Genomic DNA, 21030 nt, shown 5'->3' with positions numbered 1-21030 from the left:
TGTTTTGCAAAGTCCACGTATACAACCCAAGTTTATCGAAACTAAACACGTTACCAGCCCTGTTTAGGTGTAACAGGGTGAATATAATCAATTGTAGCGATTAAATCTCCCTGGAATACCTAGAAAATTCGAACCCTAATTCTTCCCGTACGCTGCAACTGTTCCCGCCAAAACTGGATTTTGAAAGGTTGGGGATGACCTCCCCCTAAACTGTTTTGACATAACTTTTGCATACGATGTCCGAATTTAGTGATTTTTGGCTCGTTTTAACCGTAAAAAAAAATCTACACATATATGATCAGTAGATATCAACATCATAAAGTTAAAATTACCGTTTTTATCAAAGGTTCAAATATAGATAGAGAGGGTATGAGAATAGAAGACATGAAATCTCCCTAAAGATGTTAATTAGTCATATAATAACCTAGAAATCATGTGCTTAGTTTCATATGCTTCCTCACCTTTCAAAAGATTGAGAACCAAGGTGAGCATGCACTTTCTAACACAACTAGGTTGTGTTGAGTTGATCCTTGTCTTGTTCGTCACGAGTGACTAAGACAAAATTATCATTCTTGACCTCTTGCTTGGTTTGTTTTCTCTTGTTCCATCTCTTGTTTTTCTTCTTTGACTTGTGATGAAGAGTTTCATTATCACAACGTTCACTAGTACAAGAGATTTCAGACATGATGTCTTTCTTTAGTCTTTCAAGAAAACTCTTGTAATTATTGTCGCCAACAATTAACAACTGAGAGTCATTCTTGTGACTAACTTTTGGTCCCTTCTTGGTTATGGAGGACTTCGGGACCCATTTAGAGTTGGGTTTTGCAGGAGCAGCCTTCTCCTTCATACAATTAGGATCATTGTCCTTTTGAATATTTTGCGAAACACCCTTTCTCCAATTCGGAACGTCAGATCTTGTCTTTGCATTTACAAAGTTATCTCTCTTTCTATATTCGGGTCTTTTATGAGATGACCTTATCGAGCGATATGCAAAATTTGAACTATCATTATAATAATTCTTTTGCCTAAACTTAGGACAACAAAGATCTGAGTTCTTATGAGGAGAAAACTTAGCAAATTCGTTTGATACAAAAGAAAGTGCATCTTGCATATTACGAACTTTGCATCACCATTGCAAGTGTCCTTTATTGCCACAATAATAACAATGCTTAGTATAAATATACGAAGTATGATTTTTGATGTTACTTTTTGTAGATTCTCTTGCATTGGAGATCGACGAGTTTTCTTCTTCTTCTTCTTGTCTTTGTTCAACGTTGTTGCTTTCTTGACATTAGCAGAAATGCCTTCTTTGATTACTGCTGGTTGAACACTATTCTTAGGCTTGACAGAATTTTCTTGTTTACAAGAAATATGAGCATCTTTGTCATCAGTGGAAGCTCTGGTTGAGTAGAATTAGTATCTTTAACAAATTTTACCTCTTTGTTAATATTTGAAGCATCTATTCTCTTATAGCCCAATCCTCGTGTATCACGATGATTTCTACTTGCTTCTAACATTGAGGTTAAATTGTTTGAGCTAACATTGAACTTTTTAAGGTCCAAAATTTCTTCTTCCAATGTCTTGATTTTATCAAGAGCACCAGCTAGATCAGCCTTAAGATGTTTTTATCGTGAGAGATATACACCTTCTTTCTCTTCAAAACTCTTTGGTTGAGAATTAACTCTTGCTTCAGATTCAGCAAGTTTATTTTTTGACAAAAAGAGATCTCTTCGAAGATTTTCACATTCTAATTTCTTAGAATTTAGCTCTTCAATACGATATTTAAGAAGAGAATCACTGATTTGGTAACCAATATAATATCCTTGAAAAACCTTATTCAATTTCTTGTTTTCAAGACAAAGATGAGTCATAAGACCAACGAAATCTGAAGAACTCAGTTTTTTATTTTTCAAAGGATTCAATAGTTTAGAGTATTCTGAGATATCATATTCTACTTCTCGTTCAAAATCTGAGTCATCATCATCGAAAATTTCATCAATCCTTTCTTCTAGATAAATTTTCCAGTTGTCATCGGTTTCTATATCATTAACAAGATTAACTTGTCTGGTAGAATCTCTAGAGATGATTTCTTCAGATATTGAATCGTAGATGCCATCATCAAGTGATAATTCAAAACGCTTGATGTCTTGCTTTACGTTAACTGAATCATTCATTAGATTCAATTCTTATAGGTTGGATCGCACCAAACACAGATTGTTAGATCTTTTCGTGTTTGCCTGCTCTGATACTAATTGAAAAGACGAGGGTACCCAAATATACCTCAATCTAAAACTTTTCCACCTATAAGTCTTTTCTCCGAAAGAGTCGAGACAATACAACTAATCGGTTCACACTTTGTGTGATCGTCTATTGATACGAGATCGAGACAATACAACAACGAAGTGTGTTTACTTGATAAAAGGTTCGGATTTAACCAAACAATAGGATTACTATCAAGTAAATAGGAATTAACGTTTGTGCAATTTACTTCTAATTATAATAAAAGCAATTATAATTGCGGAAATAGAAAAGTAAAACACACAGCAAGATTTTGTTAACGAGGAACCGCAAATGCAGAAAAACCCCGGGACCTTGTCCAGAATTGAATAATCTCAGGATTAAGCCGCTATACAAAATCAAACCAACTTCGTATAGTTGAGACCATGCAACTAAACCTATAGTTCACCTAGTTTCGTTTGTATTCCCACGCCTCCAACTCGTAATAAGTCAAGTACTTGGAACAATTCCTTTGGTTCGTATTCCAAACAGTAAAGGAACAACAAATCTGTTTGGTATCAACCCTTTTCAATCAAGTGATGTGAGTTCGACAAAAGGCTCTTCCGTTTATCTCAATAAACTCCTTTGTCAGGTCCTTAGATCTATCTACTAACAATTACCGAAGTAATCGTCTAGATTTTGCAATCAATACTTTGAATCACAAAGAAACGTATTGATGCCGATCTACTCAACTAATCAATACAATCTACCACAAGGATAAACTGATTATAGTTGGATCCTATTTCACCGAAACAAGTATTGTGCACACCAAAGATTATGAACCCAAATCAGAAATCTTCAAAGTCTTCTTTGTATTCAAATCTTCTCAGATCTTCAATAAGCACCTGCACACAATCAACTTGAATCTCTTGTGATCAATCACGCACGGAACGGAGTCTGTTAACAATGGATTATCACAAGACGTATATATCTACAAACAGTCTAAAGATCCCCGTTGAAACTTCGATCTAGTTTGAGTGAAACTTATATCAGAAGAGAATATTCTTAGGCATAAACAAACTAGGTGCAATCAAAGTTCAACAAGCGTTAGTCAATTAAATCAATCGAAAACTAATAATAAACCGCAATTATCTAGTTTCCCAACAACGGTACTAATACAGCTTCTCAATCCCAAAGAAGTATTTAAACTGAGCATCCGTAAGAGATTTCGCATAATTAGGTTACTTTCCTCTCCGAATAGACGGCTCCAGCAGTAACAACATAACTAGGTAGTTTTGCTGGCTCTAAGGATTAGTTTGCTAGAAATGCAAACTTTGATATTTATAGACCAAGGAAGTTTGGATACCAAGGAATTTCCAAAACCGAAAATATTCTCAAGATATGCAATATATTCCAGATTCGGTTTCCATAATTCCTGGAAATGCTTTGTCCAAACATTGACCAAAAATCTCTTAGAAAATCTCCAATTAGTAAATGCACATTACCAATTTTCATTTTCCAAAAATAAAATTTAAAACCTTAATTAAAATATTCTCAACTTATTTTTCGATCCGGGATTTTCCTTTAGCTATTAAGGAATATCTTTGAACAATAAAAGATAACGTTACTGCACATGTTCAAAGTATGTCGACATCTTTACTTTGTAAGTCCTCTTTCATACTTACAATCTTGAAACCGATTAGCCACACTTCTAAACGAATTTAGAATTGGTTCATCTGGATTTCAAGAACTATGTGATTGATTGAGAACACTCAATCATAAATCATGGGTTTCACGGTTCTACCAAAACAAGTTTCGGTTCTACCTCCATGTGAGTATTGTGCATAGCCACACTAGCTTTCCAAAAATTCGGTTGACTAGGTACTAGGATCGGTTCCCCACATACTTATGGTAACTGCTTGTATTTGCTGCACATGTCCATAGGATCGGTTCCTCTTTCACTAAAAACTTGTTGCACATGTTCATAGGATCGGTTCCCCCATCTACTAAAAACGTGTTGCACCTCTTACAAGGATCGATTCCCCTTTTATGATCCGTTGCACCTCTTCATAGGATCGGTTCCCCTTTGCCTAGAGTTGGTCATACCAATAACACTAAATCAATCATACCATCTCAGATGATTACTTAAGATTGGTTTCACTAATAAAAGTCATACCAATACGAAAGTCAGGCCTTGTGAATAGTTTTACCAAGAACATAAACAAGTCATGAGCGGTTATACTAATCACACATATTGGTAGTTCAAAAGATATGCAATGAATAACAATACCAATAAGCCTAGCGATTTTCCTTTCGATTCACCAAACAGGTTCATGAATTTAGTTCCTTTAAACTAATGTAAAACATTATTTCCTAGGATGAAATCTTCACCTCATACCCATACATAATCACAATAGCATTCAAACGATTATGTTGATGTCTTATATATGAAGTTCAAAAGATAAGCATTATACTTCGTATTATATTCCTTAATACTATGTCTAACTAGAGTGTAATCATTCATGCTTCGCAGTTATGTTTTCAATATGCACGACTTGAAAGATACGTTAGGGAATGAAACAGTTCAAGTCAAATATCACTAACCTCAAGTGGAAGGATGATGTCGTCGTTGTAGCTCCTTACTTATTCACTTCTTCAAGTCTTCGCAATACTTGTAATGTCTCATATCCTAATACTTTCAAGTTAACCTATACAAAGTTGACTCTAGAACATAATCAGGCGACTCTTTAAATGAGTTTTGATTCACTAAAATATGACAACCAAACTTGACATACCAACGCTTGGTGGGCTCAACCGAGCTATGCTCTAACAATATTGATGTCGATCTACTCAACTAATCAATCAAGGTTATCACAAAGATAAACCGATTATAGTTGGATCCCCAGCCGATCAAGTTTTGTGCACACCAAAGATTATGAACTCAAACAAGCAATCTTCTTTGTCTTCAAATCTTCTTAGATCTTCAATAAATACCTGCACACAATTAACTTGAATCTTTTGTGATTAATCACACACAAAACGGAGTCTGTTATCAATGGATTATCACAAGACGTCTTTAGATCTACAAAAAGTCTAAAGATCATCGTCGAAACTTCGATCTAGTTTGAGTGAATCTTATATCAGAAGAGAAGATTCTCAAGCATAAAAAAACTAGGTGCAATCAAAGTTCCACCACTGTTAGTTAATTAAATCAATCGAAAACTAATAATAAACTGCAATTATATAGTTTCCCACCAACGGTACTCGTAGAGCTTCCCAATCCCAAAGAAGTCTTTAGAACGAGCGGTCGTAAGAGATTTCGCCTAATTAGGGTACTTTCCTCTCCGAATAGACGGCTCCACCAGTAACAACACAACTAGGTAGTTTTGCTGGCTCTAAGGATTAGTTTGCTCGAAATGCAAACATCAATATTTATAGACCATGGAAGTTTGGACACCAAGGAATTTCCAAAACCGAAAATATTCTCAAGATATACAATATATTTCCAAATTCGGTTTTCATAATTCCTGGAAATGCTCTGTCCAAATATTGACAGAAATCTCAGTAGAAAATCTCCAGTTAGTAAATGCACATTATCAATTTTTATTTTCTAAAGATATGCATTTTAATTGCTGGAAATTAAAAGCATATAAAACTAAAAACCTTAATTAAAAGATTCTCAATTTATTTCGATTCGGGATTCTTTCCTTTAGCTATTAAAGAATATCTTTGAACAATAAAAGATAAGAGTTATTGCACGTGTTCAAAGTATGTCGACATCTTTACTTTGTAAATCCTTTTTCATATTTACAATCTTGGAACCGATTTGCCACACTTCCAAACGAGTTTAGAATTGGTTCATTTGATTTCCAAGAACTATGTGATTGATCAAAAACATTCAATCACCATTCATGGGTTTAACGGTTCTACCAAAAAAAGTTTCAATTCTACCTCCATGTGGGTACTAGGATCGGTCACACTAGTTACCAAAAGTTGGTTGACTAGGTACTAGGATCGGTTACCACATATATATGGTATAAATTTGTATTCGGTTGCACAAGTTATAGGATCGATCACACCAATTACTAAAACTTGTTAACCTACTACAAGGATCGATTACACATCTTGTGATTAGTCCCAACCAAGTTCTAGGATCGGTCACCCAATGACTAGGAATGGTCACACCAATTACAAATATCGATCATAGTATCTCAGGTGATTACTTATGATCGGTTTCAGTAGTAAAAGTCATACCAACACAAAAGTCAGGCATTGTGAATAGTTTTACCAAGATACATAAACAAGTTATGAGCAGTTATACTAAACACACATATTGGTAATCCAAAGATTTGCAATGAATAACAGTACCAATAAGCCTAGCGATTTCCCTTTCGATTCATATAACAAGTTTATGAATTGTACTTCCTTTAAATGAATGTAAAACATTGTTTCCTAGGACGAAATCTTCACCCATACCCATACACATAATCACAATAGCATTCATACGATTATGTTGATGCCTTAGATACGAAGTTCAAAAGATAGACGTTATACTTCGTATTGTAATTCCTTAGTACTTGGCAGGCCTAGACAGGTGTATAAAAATGATGCGATGAAAACGGGCCTACAGTAATACCGCAAGTGCACGGTCGTCAGTTGTAGCTCGTGCAAGTACGGGTCGATCCACAGAGATTGGGTGTGTTTCGGAAGTGTTTTAGCTAATTGGGTTTCTAGTTTGCTTTGGGCTTAGAAGCCTTTTGGCTTAAATTGGGCTTTGAGTACTAATGGGTTTGAATGCCCTTTGAATGAATTGGGCTTAGTGGGTTTGTCAAAAATAAAATGAACTGAGCTTGGGCTCAGTTATCTTTGAAGTGTAAATGGGCTTTGGCCTTAAACTTAAGCTTTTGATTAAGCCCACAGTTAATTGGATTGGTTTTTTTAACCTTAACCTAAACTGGGCTTTGAGCCTTAATGCAATGGGCCTCAGTGAACTAAACCTTGGGCTTTTGTTTCAGTCAAGAACCTGGGCCTTTGGTTAAGCCTGGATTGGATTGGGCTCAACTTTTGAAGTGAGCTTTGGGCTGCAGGAACTGAAGTAGCAGTGGAGAGCAAAGCAAACAGCAGCAGTGCAAGAGGCACAGAAGTGGATTGGCAGCAGCAGCTGCAGAGGCTCAGATGCAGGAGGCAACAGCAGCTACAGGGCAAGGAGTGGCAGCAGCAGGCAGAAAAAGGAAGAGGTGCAGCAGAAGAAGCAAAGCAGCACAAGTGCTGCAGTAGAAGAGAAAGGCAGCTGCAGCTTGGCAGCAGCAGTTGCAGAGGCAGCTGCAGCTTGGCAGCAGCTAGGAAGGCAATGCACAGCACAAGGCAAAGATGGAGTAACAGCAGGGGAAACAAACAATGCAGAGCAATGAAAGAAAAACTAAACAGCAAAAACAAAACAAAAGCAAAGTGAAATGACACAAAGGCAACTAGCCTAAGGCAGGGGAAGAAGGGTTAAGCTAACATGGAGCTAAACTAAGGCACTCTTTTAGAGTGGGAAGAGAGCTAGCTTGCTCATTGTCACTAGTGAGCACTAGTTTCTTCCCACTACTCAATTAACACTATGCAGCAAGGTTTAAGCAATTACATGGAGTGGGAAGAAAATTAGCTTGCTATGAGCACTAATTTCTCCCCACTGCTCAATCAAAACAGTGCTTTAAAGGCTTCTAGCCTAGCATTCCATCAAACTAACATTACAAGACAGTGAATTGGAACAACAAATGAACATTAATCTAACAGTGAGCTAACATGACAACATTGCAATACTAACAGGAATTAATAGTGAGTAACAGTGAGTAACATTGAGTAACATGGCAAACTAACATAACATGGCAAACTAACATGACAACAAATGCAATTAAGAGTGAAAGTGCAACTAACAGGAGCAATGAAAGTTAACAGGAGCATCACATTACAAACTAACAGTGCAATTTAACAGTGCAAGAATTGAAATTGAACTAACCCAAATTGGGTGGAAACTTGGCTAGTCCAAGAACAAGTTTTAACATCTCATACACATCCCCTTTTATACCCAAATTAGCAAATTAGGGTTTACACCCATTTTCCCCCAAATCAGAAAATTAGGGCAATTTTAAATTACATAAAATTTACCTACAAACTCCCAAAATTTGCTCGACCCATGCTTCTTGATGTCCCTCTGATGCTCTTCCTGCTCCTATTGTCCCCTAATTTCTAGCTATTTTACTCACCCCAAAACCTAGGGTTTCAGAGGTTGTGAGATGAAGAAAATAGCTAGGCTAGGGTGTTGTCGGGTGTTGGAGATGGTGGTGGCAGTGATGGAACTGGTGGTGGTGAGGGAATGGTTGCGGCAGAGGAGACAGAGGAGGAGGTGGTGTTGCAGAGCTCTGCAATTTTTTTGGGAAGAAGGGGAAGAAGAGCTCGGGAGAAGAATGGGAGAAGGGTCTGTTTGTTTGGGGTGGATGGGTTCGGTGCTAGGGTGTGAAGCGGCTGCATCGAGTTCGATATTTGCGAAGCTTAGATGTTGGATCATTAGATCTGAGTGGAATCGAACGGATAGATGGAAGGGTGTGTGAAGCGACCGTCGGATTCTGAGGTGCAACGAATTTAACGGCACCAGATGGAGTTAGGTGCTGTAGTGTAAGGCGGAGATATCAAACTTTGATGCACAGCAAGGGAGCGACCGTTGGATTCAACTACCATCTAATCTGAAGGCTTGGAATTTCAGCGCTGTGGTGCTTGGCAGAGACTTCCGATTTTGATGCTCTATGAAGGAGCGACCGTCGGATGCTTCTGAGAACTGATCTGATGGCTGAGAACGGAGGCGCTTTTGTGTGTAGAAAATGAGGTTGTGCGCACCATTCTTCGCGGTTTCCTTGCGTAATTTCTCCCGGCTTTTCACTACTTTTCTGCTCTTTTCGCTCCGCGACTCATCCGAACTTTATTTATTACCTAAAAATGCAAAATTAATTAATAAAAATATTTATTCTTGAAAACAATGAAAATACAGAATATGGGATAAAATGTAGAATTAATGCGCAAGAGATGAGTTAAATGCCAACAAAAAGGGATAAATATATACAATATTTGGCACTCATCAAATACCCCCAAACCTGAATTTTACTTGTCCTCAAGTAAAAACAAACTAAGGAAATCCTAACTATACCACTGTCGCTGGTCTCTCGAATGCATTTAGCGTATGCACTAAGCCTTTTAAACCACTAAGTGTCCCTAGTGGACGAGTTGAACTTTCGTGAAGGTTTACCAGAGGTGTGCCTACAAAACCTAAGGACAAAATATAAGCTCAGATTCCATCAAACGTGACATGTGCAAAACAGTTAAGCTCACAGCAAAATGGAGATGTCAATCTAGCTATCGAAGGCACAATCCTAGCACTGATAACAAATAAGGACATGTGATAAGAGTGTAAAGTGTATCTACACATGTGTAAAGAAAGATCTGAAGTTATGACTACTAATCACCAAGAGATAGTTTCTCAGGCTAAGAACTGAGGTCGAAATCTAGCTAGCTGTCCGGACTTTACGAGAATTGTGAATGAGTTGGAGGTATTTCACAATTTCTCGCGTTGTACATCAATGGCATACACCCTTCCTTGCTTATTACAATGAAACAACAAAATGACTATTTACATGACTCTTATTTACATTGACAAATCTCTTTTTATTTTTGGAACAAGAGATGATGGAATTGATAAATACTTGATTTTTTTTTTTTTTGGTATTTTTCTGATATTTTTTTTTTTTTTTTTTTTTTTTGAATATATACATCGTTTTTTTTTTTTTTTTTTTTTTTTTGAACTGGAAACACTTTTGATAATATACAAAAGGAAACAAAAGATTACATGACACTTTGCAAGAGGTAGCCCTTTTTGATGCACCCAGTTAAATTCGATGGTTGTTTTCTTAATGTAACCTCCACCTTCTATCCCAACCAACCAAAGAACAAGCTAGTCAAGTTTCGTTCAGTATTCTAAAGTGATTGGCAATCGTAACTTCCTATCCAACACCTTGAAGATCGAGGCCATACATGTATTGGTAGATCGTGCGCGTGCAAATTTCTTATCACTATGTGAATTGTGCTAGAATCAGGGTGCCTAAATATCTAGACTAAGACTCCTAATAAAAATACATATTTGCACAAGAGTCAACATTTCAAGGTAAATGAGCTCCATTTTTTTATTTTCTTTTTAATTTTTTTTGAATTTTTATTTTTTTAATTTTTTCAAAAAGAAGAAGGAGTTCGTTTTTAATTATAGCATATTATCGTGGCATCTACTCTATACCCCCAAACCTAAACTAAACATTGTCCTCAATGTTTCAAAATATGGAAAGAATTAAAATGCAACATATGGAAAGGGACATGCTGAGTAGAGTAAAAGGAGAGAGAATACCCGATTTCGGCGAAAGCAGAATTAAAACTCCGTTATTCAAGGCAAAAATCCAACATATTTCAGCCGAGATCATATTGGATTAGCAAAATATATACAAAAGGAACAAAAGGGTTTTTAAAATTTTATCTACTGGATTATATACAAAAAATTCACCATACACTAACAATCTAAAGAGTTGAGGATCAACCCAAAAGACAAAGTGTAGACATTTCAACAGCTTCACACATAATAACAGGAAAGAAACGCAAGTGAAACTGTGAAACAAAATGAGCTACCCCCAAACCTGGATTTTACAGAAGATATAATTTTGAAAACAAAATCGCGCAGTTTCGGGGGTTCATCATGCAAAAGGTCTAGCTCGAAATGAACTGTCGGGACGGGCAAACATGCATTCCAACTGTGGTTTCAAATGTATATTTGAAGCAAAATAGTCCAAGGACTTGGGAAGCACACAGTTCCAAACCTATTAGGAATTTTCAGAAAAATTGGTTTTACAATATTGGTACAAACCAAATCTAGGTTGGGTGGAAGGCCATCAGATTGTGACTTAGGTAGAAGAATAGGCATCATTATCAATCAAATCAAAATCTCTAATCATCTACACATGTCACATCATGCTCACAATCATCAATCATTGGCAAGTTCACACTCAGAATCATCAACATCATCAACAGATTATTCTCATGCATCGGCAAATCAGGAGAAATATCACAATGTGACCTAGGTAGAGAATCAGACACATCAAATATATTTTCATGCATATTAGTGTCTACAGAAGATTCAACTATTCCTATGTCATGCTCATCTTCACAGAATAATTGTACGAATCCCATGTCAATATCAAAATCATATGAATTACAATGAGTATTAGAAAAAACAACATTCATGAAGGTCGAGGGCGAGAAGCCATATGTTATTGAACCAACAGGTTCCACAATATTTTCATGTTCTTCTAACATATCATCATAATCATCATAATCATCATCATGGTAGCATGCATATTGGTCCTCATTAAAAGTGGTGGTGTCGTTAGTCGATTCATGTTCCTCTAAATTAGGTTCATATTCAACATCATTTACATGAATGGGACTAGACACTTCATTAGGGACAACATACATTTCCTCATGAATTTCCTCCTTTTGTAGGTGAAGCAAAATCTGATCTAAATATGCCTGAATTCGTGATGTAGATCTATCGAAGTTTTGCTCACTAAGTCTGAAAGCTTCTGTGGTGGAGTCTAAATTCATGGGAGTACAAAATTCTTCATGTTCAAATTGTGGTGATTGGTACATGTGTGCATGGTCATTAGGGTTTATAAAAGATTGATCGCAACCCTCAAAGGATTGATTATGGTCCCAATGACTACCATTCTCACAATTTATGGGCATTTCATACTTGGATTTTCTCTAGATTGCCTAAAATTATGAAAATATGACAATGCTCAACAGGGTGGTCTAAACTACCACATGCGGGACATGCATAGATTTCAGGTTGCCTAAGAAAATTAGATGTGAAAGATTCCTCATGTGATTGCATTTCTAAAGCTGTGATTCGAGCTTCTATTTGATCCATAAGTGATGATTGTGTGAGTGAGGCACTAGCAAAATGTTCATTTTCACGTTGCGATGATGATGTATGAATAGTCATTAGGGTTCATGTATTGCGGCTCGGGACTTTGAAAATGTCCATAATAATTCCTATGACTATTGACATCATGGTCCGTGGAAGGTTCATAACGTGGCAATGCCCATAAGCAAGTTCTCTAAGAGTTTTATTTCCATCCCCAGGAGCAGACCAAATCCAGACATGATTGGCTCAAAAGCTAAGTAACTATGTTACAAAGCCAGAATTTGGTTTTTAAAGGGTTTGGATTTTTGGGAAAAATTTGGTTTTGGTGGGAGACATTTGAAAATTTGGTTTTTTTTTGGGAAGTTTGGTTTTAATGGGAAAAAGAAAAAATTTGGTTGTTAAATGGGAGCAAGTAAATTTGGTTTAAGATGGGAGAAAGAAAATTTGGTTTTAAATGGAGAAAAGTTTTTTTTTTTTTTTTTTTTTTTTTTAAGAAAATAAAATTTGGTTTTTGAATGGGAGCAAGCCCACTGTGCAAGCCTCTAATGAAATGGAAGGAAGGCTGCGGCCCACAATCGGTTATCAGCTGGGTTTAAACCCAGAGTCCAAAATACAAGTCCAATGGAAAAATTTAAACAAGCCCACACAAAATAAATACAAGCCCACAAATTAAACAACAAGCCCAAAAATAAATTATTACAAACCCAAAATAGAAAAATAAAAAGCCCAAAAAATTGGGTTAATTATTACAAGCCCACAATTAAAAAATTGGAAGCCCACAGGTTGGGTTCTCTCAATGAATGGGTTTAGGCTTACCTTTTTAGCACAGCCCAGCTGCTCTGATATTGTTGCAAAAACCCAGTTGGGTTTTGGTTCTTTTCCTTGGTGGCGTCCCAGCAGAGGAAAAACAGGTTCAGAACAGCAGGTCCAATAGCAAATGAAATGAAGCAGATGCAGATGCAAATGCTATGAAATGAAATGCAAAATAGCAGAAAAACACAAGAAAAACACAGACCAATCCCCGGCAGCGGCGCCAAAAACTTGGCAGGCCTAGAAGGTGTATAAAATGATGCGATGAAAACGGGCCTACAGTAATACCGCAAGTGCACGGTCGTCAGTTGTAGCTCGTGCAAGTACGGGTCGATCCACAGAGATGGGTGTGTTTCGGAAGTGTTTTAGCTAATTGGGTTTCTAGTTTGCTTTGGGCTTAGAAGCCTTTTGGCTTAAATTGGGCTTTGAGTACTAATGGGTTTGAATGCCCTTTGAATGAATTGGGCTTAGTGGGTTTGTCAAAAATAAAATGAACTGAGCTTGGGCTCAGTTATCTTTGAAGTGTAAATGGGCTTTGGCCTTAAACTTAAGCTTTTGATTAAGCCCACAGTTAATTGGATTGGGTTTTTTAACCTTAACCTAAACTGGGCTTTGAGCCTTAATGCAATGGGCCTCAGTGAACTAAACCTTGGGCTTTTGTTTCAGTCAAGAACCTGGGCCTTTGGTTAAGCCTGGATTGGATTGGGCTCAACTTTTGAAGTGAGCTTTGGGCTGCAGGAACTGAAGTAGCAGTGGAGAGCAAAGCAAACAGCAGCAGTGCAAGAGGCACAGAAGTGGATTGGCAGCAGCAGCTGCAGAGGCTCAGATGCAGGAGGCAACAGCAGCTACAGGGCAAGGAGTGGCAGCAGCAGGCAGAAAAAGGAAGAGGTGCAGCAGAAGAAGCAAAGCAGCACAAGTGCTGCAGTAGAAGAGAAAGGCAGCTGCAGCTTGGCAGCAGCAGTTGCAGAGGCAGCTGCAGCTTGGCAGCAGCTAGGAAGGCAATGCACAGCACAAGGCAAAGATGGAGTAACAGCAGGGGAAACAAACAATGCAGAGCAATGAAAGAAAAACTAAACAGCAAAAACAAAACAAAAGCAAAGTGAAATGACACAAAGGCAACTAGCCTAAGGCAGGGGAAGAAGGGTTAAGCTAACATGGAGCTAAACTAAGGCACTCTTTTAGAGTGGGAAGAGAGCTAGCTTGCTCATTGTCACTAGTGAGCACTAGTTTCTTCCCACTACTCAATTAACACTATGCAGCAAGGTTTAAGCAATTACATGGAGTGGGAAGAAAATTAGCTTGCTATGAGCACTAATTTCTCCCCACTGCTCAATCAAAACAGTGCTTTAAAGGCTTCTAGCCTAGCATTCCATCAAACTAACATTACAAGACAGTGAATTGGAACAACAAATGAACATTAATCTAACAGTGACAACAACAGTGAGCTAACATGACAACATTGCAATACTAACAGGAATTAATAGTGAGTAACAGTGAGTAACATTGAGTAACATGGCAAACTAACATAACATGGCAAACTAACATGACAACAAATGCAATTAAGAGTGAAAGTGCAACTAACAGGAGCAATGAAAGTTAACAGGAGCATCACATTACAAACTAACAGTGCAATTTAACAGTGCAAGAATTGAAATTGAACTAACCCAAATTGGGTGGAAACTTGGCTAGTCCAAGAACAAGTTTTAACATCTCATACACATCCCCTTTTATACCCAAATTAGCAAATTAGGGTTTACACCAATTTTCCCCCAAATCAGAAAATTAGGGCAATTTTAAATTACATAAAATTTACCTACAAACTCCCAAAATTTGCTCGACCCATGCTTCTTGATGTCCCTCTGATGCTCTTCCTGCTCCTATTGTCCCCTAATTTCTAGCTATTTTACTCACCCCAAAACCTAGGGTTTCAGAGGTTGTGAGATGAAGAAAATAGCTAGGCTAGGGTGTTGTCGGGTGTTGGAGATGGTGGTGGCAGTGATGGAACTGGTGGTGGTGAGGGAATGGTTGCGGCAGAGGAGACAGAGGAGGAGGTGGTGTTGCAGAGCTCTGCAATTTTTTTGGGAAGAAGGGGAAGAAGAGCTCGGGAGAAGAATGGGAGAAGGGTCTGTTTGTTTGGGGTGGATGGGTTCGGTGCTAGGGTGTGAAGCGTCTGCATCGAGTTCGATATTTGCGAAGCTTAGATGTTGGATCATTAGATCTGAGTGGAATCGAACGGATAGATGGAAGGGTGTGTGAAGCGACCGTCGGATTCTGAGGTGCAACGAATTTAACGGCACCAGATGGAATTAGGTGCTGTAGTGTAAGGCGGAGATATCAAACTTTGATGCACAGCAAGGGAGCGACCGTTGGATTCAACTACCATCTAATCTGAAGGCTTGGAATTTCAGCGCTGTGGTGCTTGGCAGAGACTTCCGATTTTGATGCTCTATGAAGGAGCGACCGTCGGATGCTTCTGAGAACTGATCTGATGGCTGAGAACGGAGGCGCTTTTGTGTGTAGAAAATGAGGTTGTGCGCACCATTCTTCGCGGTTTCCTTGCGTAATTTCTCCCGGCTTTTCACTACTTTTCTGCTCTTTTCGCTCCGCGACTCATCCGAACTTTATTTATTACCTAAAAATGCAAAATTAATTAATAAAAATATTTATTCTTGAAAACAATGAAAATACAGAATATGGGATAAAATGTAGAATTAATGCGCAAGAGATGAGTTAAATGCCAACAAAAAGGGATAAATATATACAATATTTGGCACTCATCAGTACTATGTCTAACTAGAGTATAATCATTCACAGCTTTGCAGTTATGTTTTCAATATGCACGACTTGAAATATACGTTAGGAATGAAATAGTTCAAATCAAATATTACTAACCTCAAGTGCAAGGATGATGTCGTCGTTGTAGCTCTTTACTTCTTCACATTCTTCAAGTCTTCATGTAATACTTGTAAGTCTCATATTCTAGTAACTTTCTAGATAACTTATACGAAGTTGACTCTAGTAAATAGTCAAGCGACTCTTTAAATGAGTTTTGATTCATTAAAATATGACAACCAAACTTGACATACCAATGCTTGGTGGGTTCAACCGAGCTATGCTCTAACAATATCCCCCTTTGTCATTTTTAGTGACAAAACTCTTACATTATATGGATAAACAAATCACAAGAATTCATTATACATACGCTTGATTCCGAGTTCCAACAACACAATAACTTGTACACATTCAATCCATAAATGCCGATGTTGACATTTTTAGAGCATTGCTCGGTCGAACTCGCATGCGTTGCTATCTTAAGCATGTTTGTCAATGTTAGTGATCAAAACTATAAGTCTTGATTTCTAGTCTATTATAGCTAAGTCTCGGACTAGGATAGAAAGTGTAGTTAAGCTAAAGAACTCCATGGCAATCATCATACAAGACGAATGACTACTAAAGGAACTGGTGGATCTTCATCGACTAAAAGGTATGTGGAGACTTGAACTTATATATCACTCAAAAGTCTATCTACTTTATCTCCTATTTTGAGAAAAAAGTCGTTTTGCTATATAGACTTTGATTATACACATTTGTTATTTCGAGCCGAGTTTATCTCGCCTATTTATTTCTCGAAATATGTGTTGGCAAGCTTTTTCTTTGGCCAAGTTCATCTTTACCTAGTGACGAAAGTCATGTTATGTTCCAATCACTTTGAAAATTGCTCTGACGAAAAATGGTTTGTGAATAACAACTATATAACGTCCTCTGAGAATGTTTCAATGATTTAAATGAGAGTTTAGATTATATAACCAATGATGGATATAAGAATTATGTGGTAACACATATATGTATAAGTCCTTTTTCCTTGAACCGAAGTTTGCAAACTTCATTGATCAAGTGAACCGGAATAGTGGCGTGAGCTAAGTCCGCGAACCCAGTCCGCGAACTGGCGGAAGTTCTCGACCCGAGAATATCTGCTGGAGTTTGTGAACTCCTTCCGGGAACTTAAGTACCGCGAATTAAGTTTGCGAACTTGAGTTGGTTATATCTAAAAACGATTGTTTGTGAACTTATTCATATTAACCAAGGAATGCTAAATGCAAACCGTGGCTATATAGTTCATGAAACGATTCGAGTGAATCAAATCGTTTTTGCTTCGATTGTGTCTTGTGTAGTTACATAAGATTTCCTTGCAATTGAACAACTCTCTAACTAGTTCATTTGAGTCATTTGAACTAGTCATGGTGAAGAAGAACATGGTTGATATGAAAGTGCTCATATGGCTAACCATTTGGTTAACTATGGTTGAACCAACAAATGTTCATGTTTGGGTACGGTTACATAAACCCAAAATAGTACATTTCATTTGTGTGTAACAAGCAAAGTTTTCGATCTAACGGTTGAAAGATATTAGCTTGAATCTAATCAGGTTTTCATCTAACGGTGAATATTGAATGATTTGTTACCAAGCTAACATTGATTGCGAACCCTGTTTTGAAAGACTATATAAGGGAGAACTCTAGAAACTGGGAAACCTAATCCCCACACCTTCCTTGTGATACTAGTTGTATTATCTAGAGTCGATTCTCCTTTAACCTTAGGTTTTCTTCTTAAACCAGGTTAACGACTTAAAGACTTCATTGGGATTGTGAAGCCAGACAGATACTACTTTCTCGTAGTTGTGTGATATGGTCTTGCTGATTCTATCGTGTTGATTACAATCGTAACGATTGGATTGAGATCTTTATCTCTGATAGGCAAGATAGAGAAGTAGTCACAAACATCGTCATCTCATCGTTTGTGATTCCACGATATCTTCTTTCGCCGCGTCGATTAAGATTATTTTGAGGTGATTGATAATGCTAGGCTATTCTTCGGGAATATAAGTCGGGGTTATCAATTAGTTCCTGTTCACCTTGGTCTATCAAAATACGGAACAAAAACTTGTAGGTTTATCTGTGGGAGACAGATTTATCTATTCTGTAGACTTTTCTGTGTGATACAAATTTGTTTATTAAAGTCTTCGACTTTGGATCGTAGCAACTCTTAGTTGTGGGTGAGATCATCTAAGGGAATCAAGTGCGTAGTACCCTGCTAGGATCAGAGACATAAGGAACGCAATTGTACCTTGAATCAGTGTGAGATTGATTGGGTTCAACTACAGTCCAGACCGAAGTTAGTTTGTAGTGAGATAGTGTCTGTTGCGGCTTAATACGGTGTGGTGTTCAATCTGGACTAGGTCCCGGGGTTTTTCTGCATTTGTGGTTTCCACGTTAACAAAATTCTGGTGTATGTGTTATTTCTATTCTGCATTATATTTGTTATATAATTGAAATATCACAGGTTGTGCGTTTGAATCAATCAATTGGAAATCCGACCTTTGGTTGTTGATTGAAATTGATTGATCCTTGAACATTAGTCTTTGGTACCGTTCAAGTGATTTCTCTTGTATTCAATTAGACTCGCAGATTTCTATTTGCTTGAGAAAGAATTGAATCAAGAAAGAGAGATAAAACTCTTGGATATACTTTTTATAGATTGAGTCTTGTTGATTCTCTTAAAAGTATATTGGAGTTTGTCCATACAGATTGCTAAGCGAAATATTGGGTGTAGTTGTTGTACCCCGCTTTTTCTATTGGTATCAGAGCAGGCAAACATGTTCAAGACCTAACAAGTCGGTTTTTGTAAGCGATCTGACTCTATGGATAATCAGAATATCTCTGATAACGCAACATCAGTTCAGAGTCATCCTCGTGAGCTTCAAATTCGTGAAGCTCCTAAAAGGGATGTTGTCTCCAGTCCGTTGTCTGAATCTGCATTCAACTGGGAAAAATCTCTTGATGATCAGTTGGATGATCTTTCAGATGACAGTGATTCTGAAGAAGGAGGAAACCTTGATGAGGAAGTCTCTCAGTATATCAAGTTGTTTGATTGTGACTTGAAAGAAAAAAGTTAACAACTTGCTTGAGAAAATACATGGCTCCTCTTTGTCAAGAAAACAGAAAATTGAGAAAACTCTTTAAGGGATATGATTGTGGATATAAACTCTTACAATCTATTATTAAAGATCGTGATGAAGATGTACGCTCGAAAAGTTCTGAATGTGACAATCTTCTGCGAAATCTCCTTGTGTTGAAACAAAAACTTGCGGAATACGAAGCAAGATATGACTCTCAACAAAAATGTTTTAATGACAAAGAACTCAGTCTTATCACCAAAGAAAAATCCTTGGAGACTGACCTTGCTGCTGCACTTGATAAAGTGAAATCACTGGAAGAGAATATGAGTAGATTCAATTCTATCTCTACAAAATTATCCTCTATGATTGGAGCATGTAAAGAACATCGTGATACACGTGGTCTGGGCTATAAAGGAATAAACGCACCAAAAACGAGTAAGATCAATTTTGTTAAAGCTAATGATAATTCTTCATGTGAGAAACCCTTTGAAGCATGTAATGGTTTTAGAAACAAGTTTTTTGCCCCGTCTAAATCTACTCACACGAGAACGGTTAAGAACAATTCCTTTAACTGCTATTATTGCGGAAATAAAGGACATTCTGAGCGAGATGTCATTTTCGTTTAAGGAATGAAAAACTTCACAACATTCTTGCATGGATGTCAAAAGAAGTTATTAAAACTGTCTCTCATATTGTTGGAGTAAAAGGCATTGTCGACAATCAAGAAAAAACACGTGATAAGACTTTTCTTAATTGTGTTTTTGAAACAAAAAATATCGACAGTGGCAAAAGGGAAACTAACTCTGAAAAGAGAAAAAGTCATTGGAGAAAGAAATAAAAGTTGAGTCTTTGTTCTCTCTCTAAAGAAGACTGTGGATCCAAGTCTCCTGCTCCAGATTTCATTCATATCAATAATCGAGTCTCAGAGCTTAAGATCAGCATAAACAGACTCAAACGGAGCATCAAAAAGACAAGGAAAGCGGCTGACTCAGGTACTTCTTGTCCTCTTGATAAAACTTTCTCAAGTAAATCAAGTTTTTCTTCTGTAAATCCTCTTGGAGGAGAAAAACAAGCAATCAGTATTGGTGAGAAAAATGCTCATCTAAACACAACATGATAGATGCACAATGCAGCATTCTTCTTGTAAGTTTGAGAAGGATGCTCATAGTCTCAAGAAGTGTGTCTTGAGAAGTGCTGTCAAGGTTGTATGTTTTTCTTTCCTTCTTTGTTATTTTGATCTTAAAATCTGTTGAGCTTCGCTCCAGTTCTTCTCTTGAAGATAATCTGATCATTCTCCGTGAGAAATATTCCCTGTTGTGTGTGCTTCCTCCAAATTGTTGGTTCTCAACTATTAGTCTTGACACACAAATTTCATTCTATTTCCTTTTGGTCACACTTTAGGGTCGTGACCACCTGTGCACGAACACCTGACCCACACGAACGTGTATAAGCCTTCCTAGGGTTTACTGTGAAAATTATTTATTTACACTTATGTGTCATCTCTTGATATATAGTTATGTAAGGTCAAAAGGTTTTACCAATTTTTGGTGTGCACAATGAATGGAGGAAACAAAGATGATGAAGTCAAGAAGGGGAAGACCATCGAGTGTCACAAGAATCTTGTTTTCGTAACATGCTATCATGCCATTGATCATGAAAACAAACTACCTGAAATAGCGGGGGTATAACAACACCACCCAATATTTCGATTAGCAATCTGTATGGACTAACTCCGAAACACTTTGCTAGAGAATCAACTAGACAGTCAGACTCAATCTAGATAGAAAGTATCTCAAGGAGTTATTATCTCAATCTCTCGATTTGATCTTTATTCAAGCAAATAGAAATCTGCGAGTCTTTATCAAAGAGAGATAACTTGGACGGTACCAAAGACCAATATCCAAGGATCAATCAACTACAATCAACAACCAAGGGTTGGATTAGAGAAGCTGATGATCACGAACGCACAACCTGTATTATTTCAATTATAAAATATAATGCGGAAAAGAAATAACACAGACACTAGAAGTTTTTTTAACGAGTAAACCGC

Source organism: Papaver somniferum, chromosome 5 (assembly GCF_003573695.1).
Source record: "Papaver somniferum cultivar HN1 chromosome 5, ASM357369v1, whole genome shotgun sequence".
In the NCBI taxonomy this organism is placed as follows: Eukaryota; Viridiplantae; Streptophyta; class Magnoliopsida; order Ranunculales; family Papaveraceae; genus Papaver; species Papaver somniferum.
This window is presented reverse-complemented; position numbering follows the sequence as displayed.